Genomic DNA, 10,581 nt, shown 5'->3' on the forward strand with positions numbered 1-10,581 from the left:
TCAATACATGAAATACAATAAAGGCTTTCTCCTACATACTGCTTGTGATAGACTGTTTGTCGAGGCAAATCATGGCCACACCTCTCAAGACCAAGCGAGGTGAAGACGTGAAGAAAGGATTTATGAAGCTATATCGAAATAGAGGGGGAAAACCCCGACTAATCCATGTAGATCAGGGGCGTGAGTTCTTCAACAAAGTTGTGCAGGCTTGGTGTAAGCGTCATGGCATCGTAATGTATGCCACTAGGACCAATCAAAAAGCGTTTTTGGCCGAACGCGCAATTAGGACAATTAAAGGTCGCCTGTTCCGATATTTCCCGAAGTAAAGGACATCACAAATACCTTAAAATTCTTCCAAAGATTATAGAAGATTATAAGAATTCTTACCATAGAACTATTAAAATGGCACCGAATGAAGTGAATGAAAGTAACGAAGTTGAACTCTTCAATAGACTAAACAGTAAAAAAGATGATGACATCACAATACCATTCAAAATTGGCCAGCAAGTGCGTGTTCTCTTAAATCGATCAATCTTTGACAAGGGGTACACAGGACACTGGTCTCACATAATCTATACAATTTCGACGTATAAGAAAACAGGTCCCCCTGTCTTTTACATTGCAGGCCCAGATGGTGTAGAAGAAGAGGGCACATATTATGCAAACGAATTGCAGCACGTTATCAAAGAGGCTGATGACCCATATCCAATTGAAAAGATTATATCCAGTAAGAAAATTGATGGAGTCACTCATTATAAAGTGAAGTGGGCTGGTTATGACGATTCATTTAATTCGTGGGCTCCAGTGCACGATGTTGCCAGGCTCTGAGTTTTATATGTACCTCCTATCCAGTGACTGTACTGGATTATATCCATCAAATACACTGGACAATTTTACAGTTGCTTTGAATGCACCCCTACAACTGAGTGGAAAGTATGAAGTTGGATTACAAGAACTATCCATTTGCAATCTATTCTATAATATACCACGGAGTGATGACAGTGTCATACAGATTGATTACAAAGACTTTGCAGAGGTTCGCGAGACTATCGTCGTTAAAAAAACCATTGAAATGGCCCTTCTAGAGCTCTTCGAAGACTTGAACAGTTCACTCAATTATATTGATGGGAGATACGTATTCAATTTGCCACATTCTATTCGGTCAATTAAATTTATAGATGAAAACTTGCAAGAGGCTGTTGGAGTGTCATCCATTCAAGGCAATACTATAACAGGTTCTAAGGTGCCTCGTCAGGACACATTCCTTCGAGAGGAAATCGCTTCGCAGCTATGCATACTAGAAGAAATTTCTATTCTTGCTTCAACTGGCTTGATCGCATTCATTCCAGGTTGTTCTATCAAGACCACATTAAATCGTTTTTTTAGAACGCACAAAATTGAAGCAAGTGTAACATTCCAAGAGAATAGTTATAGATTGTCACAATCATTACACAGTCTCTTTGCTATTCCAGAACAGCTCAAGAATCTCCTCAGATTAAATAATTTTAACATAAAAGGTGATACAGCCTACTACTGTGGAGATCCATTTGAACGCGCATATGACTTGACTATAGAGAAAGAAGTACTTGTTACAAAAAGAATAACTATTCCAACAGATCATTATGAAACTCCGAAATTACTGCTACATACAATCAACAATCAATTAGAGGGCAAAGCTCTACTCACATATAGTAATGACAGAAAGCTCTGCACTATCAACCCAATTGACGGTGTTACCATTCATATATCAGAATACCTCTCTAATATGTTGGGTTTTGCACCACTTACAACTTTTGCGAGCAGTACAATTGGAAACACGCACCTCAGGCTTACACCCTTATTCCATCATTTTATAGTTTATTGTGACATTATCGAATCATCGCATTTAGGTGCAAAGAAGTTTCCCATATTAAAATTAGTCCCATACTCTGCAAAGGAAGACAATATCGTTCATTATGCATTCCAAAACATACAATATTTTAAGCTATTGCATAATGAAATAAATTTCATTAAGTTGTGTGACGACTCAGGTCGACCTCTCCACTTCAAAGGTCCAGGCAAAACAGCTGTAGCTCTACACTTTAGACATGTTTCTTAAAGAAATCCCAGAAATCCACTATGGGAATGGATTTGGTAGCCTTACGCCATACTCAGGACCAATGTTCCAAAGGGGTAGTGGATTCTTTAAATCATTGCGCAAGTTTGCATTACCACTCCTGCGCCGAGCACAACCATATGTTACTAAGACCGCAATGAATGCTGCAAAAAATCTCGCACGGAAATTATCAGATGGACAACATTTGAAAGAAGCTATTAGAAACAGTGCATCTGAGCTTAAAGCACAAGTCTTAAAAGATTTCGAGAAGACTGAGCAGACTGAGAAAAAGAAGAAGAAAAGATGTCTTTGACAAGCAACCCGATTGGAGTGGTGAATAAATATTTTTGTCAGCACAGTTGTCCGTTTGTATGACTGGGAAAAAGGAGCCGTCCAAGGCTTGCAGTGGGGGCCAAGATAGGGCAAAACGGGAACGGGAAAACCTCCTTTAGCAGGCTGAAGAGGTTTGAGTCGAATCCAAAATTTGCGTCCAGGCTTCTGATGTTCGTGTGAAGTGTTCGTGGGCCCAGCAGGGGAAGGTACTCGTTTTCCATAAGGAATGTGTAGGCTGCCGTAGCCTTCATTTTTAGGAGAGAATCGTACATCCGCTCTATGCTGTATCTGAAACACATATGAATACTGCATCTGCTTAGACTGCTCCAGGCACAGACAACATATCTAAGATAACTGCTGTTGCAATCTGGACATACCTCATTCCTCTTGTGGACTTTGCAGCAGCGTTTTTTTTTACACTGATCGAGAATCAGCTTTTGTTTCGCCAGCAGCTTCTCCAGTGTGGATGCCTTCTCGCGGGGCACGTGAGATGCTCGGCACTCTACAAGCTTCTGGGCGAATCTTCGCTTGAGGCTCCTAAGTGTGTTTTGGGCTTGCCAAAGCTTGGCTCTTGCCTTTCGAAGTTCTGATTTTAAGCACACCTGCTCTTCTGTCTGAATGAACTTTTCGTTCACATTACGAAGTTCTGCGTCTTCACTGGTGATTGCGGGGTCCACATTCTCCAAGTCTGACCTCAGAATCTTGCGCGGTGGCTCTGGTGTTGAACGCGATGTGGAAGACGCTGTCTTTTTTCGCTTTGGCTGGCAGTCCTGCGCACGCATCTTGCGTGCACAGCTTTGTGACTTCGGTGAGCTGAGATACGACGGGCAGTTAGAAAAGATTCTCGGCAGTGCTCCATCTTTCAGCTTGGGCACGATGCGATCATGACAAACCAGCTGGTTGTTGATCACGAAGTCGTCAGTCCTTACGACGTCCGATGGATCGAAATGCAGTGAGCAAACCCTCGTATGCGGGGAGTCGAACTTGAATTGTTCGGTTTCTGCCCGTGGAGTTGCACGCTTCCAGCGGTCTCTCTCAACGGGGTCCGACGGAAAGCGAAAAAGAGATGCCTTTGTCGCGCAGGTCGACTTCCCTACGTCACAGCCAGGGACACAGCACGTCTTAGGCATGCTTGTGTCTAGTCTTGTGCATGATATCAAGCAGAGAAACTGTCGATCCAAACTGATTGATGTTGAACTTGCCAACTCTACACATGTGGCTCTACGGAAGCGTCGTCTGCTCTCTCCCCCCGATCGAGGCGATCGCCCTCTTGCGACAGCTGCGGTCCCTAAGGGATCTGCTCCATTGTATTCGAGCGCAGTTTCATGACCAGAAAGAGTATTGAGTAAGAGAATAGACATAACCGTGGTTCCGTCCGTATTGCAACACAGCAACATGGTGACCTGGAGTTTGCCCTTCTTCCCACCCACGCACTTGTCACTTTTCACTGTGTGCGTGGTTGAAGGAACAGTTGGAAGAAAAGCCCGGTCTCATCCACGTTGTAGACGTCCCGGGCACTGTACTGCTGAAGAATGTCAATGTTTTCCTCAAGCCAGCAGTCATCGTCGATGTTTTTCGCAGATGTGGCCTCCCCTACGGTGCTCTTGCAAACCGCACAGTGTTTGCTGAGTTGTTGTTGATGGCTGCACCGCCTTGAAGCGGTGCAGCCATCCATCTTCTGGCTTGAACTCCGGAGAGTCCAAAAGAAATGCAAATTTTTCAGCTTTCACTTTGAGTAGTGTCCCGCTTATCGATATGTTCCTCGTATGAGCATCCAGTAGCCACTTCAGCACAGCGTCCTCCTCATCTTTGTAGGCTACCCCTCGGAGACGCTTTCTGCTCCTGTTACCGTTCGGGCTAGCTGCCGCGATGATCTTATCTTTGTCCTTGGGGATGGTTGTAATCGTCGATTTGGACAATCCGTGCTTCTTCACCAGGTCGGATTAAAAGCACTAAAACAGACGACACACACGGAAGGCGCACTAACAACAATTTATTTGACATGGCATTCCGGCATGCATTACCAACAGGCCCAATTCCACATTTTGTTCACCAGGCCACAATTCTTTCTTCCTCTCGAAAGCCTGTTGATTATGGCAACCTTCGTATCAAGGTCGATTCCTTGATGTTTGCACGGGTTGGATGTTGACATACCAGCACTGTCCTCCTGGCTCATCTCTCCAAGCTAAGATCTAAGATGGCGAAAGCAAGACGAACATTGACAATGACAACTTGAGATCACCAGATGCAGATGCACATGTGGTGAACCCTAGAATGCATAAGGCTTACTATTGCTGTGCATGTGCAACTCAGTGTGCTCTTGGTGTACATTCCGTATAAAAGAGTCAATTATTTTGTCAAACATCCATCCAGGCGTAAATGTTGACCTGACAGTCTTGAGCAGGACATCACATTCTAAGTATATCAAAGTATAATCTTTCAGCGACTTGCAATTAAAACTGATCATATGTTTCCAAAGCATAGTTATGATCAGTGATGTGATTACAATTCAAATCATCATAAAAGCCTTCCTTGGCTGGCAGGCATTCTTCGTCATACACTTCAAAGCTCTTGATCCAGGAATAAGGGTACACACCCATCCTGGGGAGCTATTCTCGTCAAAGTAAGCTAGCTGCTTACTTTCTTTGCAAGGAGGTTATTGGTCGCCGAATAAAGAAGGCGTGAACAATGGGAATGTCATTGGGAATGGTTCTCACGAGCCGTTAGCCAATTGTCGAGCACTTGATTGTCCAGCCTTGCTGCTGTGTTAGCGCTTTCACATCGCGATACCGCCCATACCACCCTTAGATTTTCTCGCCGGAAACGGAAGACTACAAAGTGAAAGAGAAGGTTGAAGGAATGCTCAGGAAAGTGGTTATAGACTAGTCCATTTGCTTGATAATGATATCTGAAGAACTTCCACGCGGTAAAATTAGGAAAATAATCTTGCGTGGGGATCGCGCTGTAAGCGAGGAAGTGAACCAGCGAACAGTGGGGTGGCGCTCGTGCGTGCCCAAGATTTTGAACAAGCGGAGTGGCGCGAAAAGATTACTATTCCCCGTACGTTCTTTATGGCGTTCCTTGGTTAAGTACAATGCCTGTGCAAAGCCAAGTTATTAAGTGAAACCGACGTCGCTGTCTTTCCCTTGCATTCGAATTTTTCAGTGTCCACAACCCCTACAACGCCCCCCCCCCCCCCCCATGTAATGCGTTGTGTGAGAAAGTTGCACGAAATGAGCACTACATTATTTGTCCGTGTAAAGGGCCGACTCTTATTAGTCTAATGATAGACGTCATCGACAATCGTCGATATGACGAACGCCGCTGCATCGGAGAGCGAAGCATTGTGGTGAAGCACGAACCACGGTAATATAGTGGGATCAATCGATCATTGTTCCAACGAAATGCAAAGATATGTGCACTATGCGCGATTTCCACCGTCGTGTAAACGTATTTGAAGTCAAAATAAGTCTTAGCCCGAGGCATGTACGCCATTCTCATCGTTACCGCCGTCCCCGTTCAAAGTAATCACCCTCTTTTCGGTGCTTACTTTTCAGCGCAAAAAGTAAGATACTACGTCACTGCCTACGTCAAAATGACGTACCTCTTAACATGATCCCGTGAGCTAGGGAAAATCTAGGGACAGCGAGGGGACAACTTCAACGAGCAATGTTCTTCATAGAAGCACGGTATTGGGTGTGGCGCCACTTTTTGACTGTAAAAAAGACAGCGGCGGCGGCAGCCCGCCGTCAAACATGTCACGTCAAAACTGCCAGAGCTCCGTTCATGAGAGATATTCCATAGCAACTACAATATCAGGACGTCATAATTATTCCTGCACGTTTAAACCGATGTACTATTGTTTCTCCTTTTTTCCCATACAACCTATTTAAATCCGGTACACAGCGCCACTGTAGGTCTAAGCTGTGATGCTCTACACGCTGTGTATGCGCTGGGGATAAATGTCCCTAGAAATGGGCGGATCGTTCAGGCGGAGCTTGTCGCGGTGGTTCAGCCCAACAGCTCGTGACGTGTAAAGTAAGTAAGCAGCTTACTTTGACGAGAATAGCTCCCCTGGTTAAGGTCGGAAAGTCATTACCATACATATGTTGTAGGCACTTAGTGCTTCGATCTGTTCAGTCACCTTCAAACTGTCCGCCAAACACGAAAGGGAACTGTTAAGAAATTGTGTAGTGTCTTCGAATATGAGACTGCTGTATTTGAAATTCTGAAACTTCTTGGAACTCATGATGAGCTTGGGTGGGACGATTGCACTTCAATGAGAATGGAGCAGAAGGAACTCATAACATGCTTTTGCATGGCACTTTTCACAATGGTGCCAGGATTGAGTGCCGACTCTGTGTCGCGTCCGACAACATAGAAACGCATAGCAAGAAGGAAAAAAAAAAAGAAACTCGTATGACCAACTGCGGTATTGAAATTCGCAATCCGGTAGAAGTGGTTGTCCACATCTATTAATTGTACCTAATCGATGAAAGTGACACGCAGAACATGAGAAGTGTGGATGCTTCCATCCTGGTACGAGTACACATACACTTCAGTTTGATTCTGTTCTAGTTCTGCAACCTCCGAATATGAGACCAGGCCATCAGGCCACCATCTCACTCTAGCTAAGGGATTCAATACCAGATTGCCCAAATACTTGCAATAACTAGGTTAGCGGTTAATATATGAGACGGCTGCTAAGTTGGATAAAAATATAATAAGACACGGATGACAGATTACAGGAGAGTTGACAAAAAGTAATTGATTTAATGGGTAATTTAACACATAGATTGTAATGTGCTGTGAAACATTTAAAAGAACCGTCGACGTTTCGACAGTAGCACTGTCCTCGTCAGGACAAAAGAGGTACGTGGTACCTCATTTGTGGTACCTCGTGGTACGTGGTAAAAGAGGTACGTCAGGACAAAAGAGGTAGTTGCACATTGCTTAAATAAATTCGGTAAGTCATGTCACAATCGGTGCAAGTATGCCACGTGGCGCTTCTCTGTGAGACATATACTGGAACATTCCGTAAGGTCAAGTCCGGGTAGTGATGTCATTCTTCTTGGGGAGTCAGCTCAGGGTGAGCTGTACTGAGGCCGTCGCTGAAAAGAAAAAGAGGAAAAATATAAGGAAACAAAGGAAAGTATATCCCATCTAGGCGACCAGATTCCTTACTGTTGAAAGTACACTGGGATCTTCATTAATGCTTCATTGGAATTTGTAAATGATGTAAGACTCGCATTGTTCCCTGCCTGCCTGCCTGCACTTTGTTCGTTATACATGTTAGGAGTTTCCATTAAACCTATAAGGATATTGATGTCGTCCTGAACTTGTTCGTTATAACCGAAAGTTTGTCTTAAACGAGGCTGTTGTAACTGAGATTTACTGTATATACAGACACATACAGATTAGGCAGAACATAACATATTCAGGACATATTCAGGAACATAACAGGAAGATATTCATATTGATACATACAGTACAGACATACAGATATACAGTACATAGCACTGAAAGGGGAGAAAAAACTGTACAACTGCACGTGTTACTGAGTGAATGCCAGAGGAGAGTTTTGCGTGTGTCATTTGTGGAATATGTGGAACAATAATAATATAATAGTATTATATTATACATATTATTATTGTCTTCTACACCTTCTTCAAGAGAGACTTTAATTCGCGCTATACAGGTTTACATTTCAGCTTCAGTTATAGTAGGAAGCATCACAAAGTGTGTGCATTTAGCACAACCCGCAGCAATTTAATGAGCTCTTTGTGGCTGCATTTTTCATACAAGCCTTGAAATGTGTGGCTCTGTACTTGATAAAGCCCTGATATCATTGCCACAGTGAGGCAGTTTCTTGATTTGGCTTTGATGTGAAGGAGAGTTGAAAATCCACTTTTGCAGAGGTATGTCGAAGCAAATAGAGAACTCGAAAGGCAAGCATGCTCCTCTTTGGACATGTCTGACCAGCCCGGCACCAGAACTGCCTCGAGGCATCATTTCGCAGATCCAAGAACTCGACTTGTACTTCGTCAGGAATGCTGTCAGTGTTCAGTACTGGAGAAAACTGACTTTGTACAATCACAGCTGCTGCTTCTGTGAGCTCCGGGAAGTAGCTCTGTAATTCATTCTCAAGGCGTTTCAGATGTTCAGTAATCCCCGCTCTGAGGTTCTCATCCAGGTCACATTCAGATTCTTCAAGCGCACTGGAGAGATTTTCAAACATCACCACGTTTCTCGCATTGACTTTACGGTGCCAGCTTTGTAGCTTGCCCCCCCTAGAACCGGTATGTGACCCCCAGGTTGGGGGTCTGCCACTGTCAACCACTGCTCTAGAGTAAGATTAGGGAGCACAGAGAACCCCAGGAACATTGGAGAACAACACAGTTACACGTTACAGGGGACTACAGTGAAGCTTATGTGCAAATAGATGTTTCGTAGGATAGGGTACCACTATTTTCATATCCACGGATGCAAGATAGTCAAAGCTCCTATAAACAGGAAAATGAGAGGAATAAAAGGAACTACAGTGGCTATAGAACATCATGAAACCACAATATATAAACAAATGTACTTGTGCAAAATCTTCTGCGTGTGGTTTCACTAACAGTGAAAAACAAAAACAAACACTTGAGTCGGGCTGACGCAATAATGAACTAACCAACATATCTGTTCAGGCGAGCCCGCCCTCTAAGCAGAACGGCAGTCTTTCGTTTGCTCAGAACACTTCAACAGTCATCGAAAACTTGCGAATCTGGGAGGTTAATAAGCGATACCGTATTTTCTTAGCACCAAGGTGAACCAGGGAGCTTACTGAAACATTGTCCTGGCACACGTACAATGTTAATCGCTGCCAAGGTTTTGAATGCTAGTATGCAGTCAGGTCAGCCCACACTTTCCATGTGTTTCCATCAGTGATATGAAGTGATAGATGAAGGAAACGATATTCTGATATTATGCCACACATCTCTACCACATGCAGTCTTTGTGCACCCAAGCAGGCACATACTTGAATCGTTAAGTAAGATAAAAGTATGAACTCTCCCCTGAAACTTGAAAGCCAGAGAACAAAGGAAATCTGTCCACCACAGTGTACTCTGCTCTGCTGCTCTCAGCAACAATGCTGATTGGACAGCACAGTGTACTTTCTCGATGCTCAAAAATTGCGAGACAAAATGTGCGTGACGTTAGAACTTGGAAAGGTTTTCGTATAATAACCAGTGGAGTGCAGCCAACTGCTATTCGCTGCGTGTCTTGTTTGGAAAGTTTCAGAAAAGCCTCAGAAAGTCTCTGCAGTTGTTTGTTTTGTCACACACGCAGCTTTATTGCTTTTATCTTAGCTTACCAGTGCTGTCGTCATGCTTTTATTGTCACAGTGTAGCCACATTTTGCATCCGGTTGTGCTACTGTAGTGAATTTCTCTGTTCAGGACCATTTCACAGGTGGGCCACACTTGCGCGGTCAATGAACATTGTGTGCATTGTTGAGAACATAAAACCTTTGGTTATAATCTTTGCTGTCAAAGTCTCACATAACTACACACGTCGCCCATCACAGTGTTGCGGTTAGGAATGCTCTATTGGGAACTAGTCTGCCCAGAACCCTACTGGCTCCACACGACACGGGCGGGAAATCCTAAGCATCCACAGCCGGAAGGGGAGCCGAAGCTCCACACAACACAGGCGGGAAAAACTTAGCCTCCACAGCCGGAAGGGGAGTCTACCTCTCTCGCGACTTCCACAGCCGAGGGAAGATACAAGTCCTCACACAAGGCGGGAAGCGGTGCTAGAGAGGCAGAGTGACAAGAGGCCGAGACAGTTTCCAGAGATCCAACAAACGACCCCCGGCAGTGGCCCAGGACGCTGCTTATATAGGTCCAGAGCATGGTCCTGTGCCACTGTGGAGGCTACACTTTATTCAACTAAATATCTACAGAACAAACACTTCAGGAGTGAGTGCGCGCCGGAAGGTGGTTTCACGTTACAGTTACGAAAGGAGGAGAAAGTCGCATTTGTGAAATGACCAAGGGCTTATTCGGGTCTTTGAACCGCATAGAGATTGCTTTGCGGTGACAGTCAACCTGATCGTGGAAGAACCCACGAAAGTATTCAGTCTGAGATCTGACATCATTTTCTGGTATT

The sequence above is a fragment of the Ornithodoros turicata genome, chromosome 1 (genome assembly GCF_037126465.1).
Source record: "Ornithodoros turicata isolate Travis chromosome 1, ASM3712646v1, whole genome shotgun sequence".
Lineage (NCBI taxonomy): Eukaryota > Metazoa > Arthropoda > Arachnida > Ixodida > Argasidae > Ornithodoros > Ornithodoros turicata.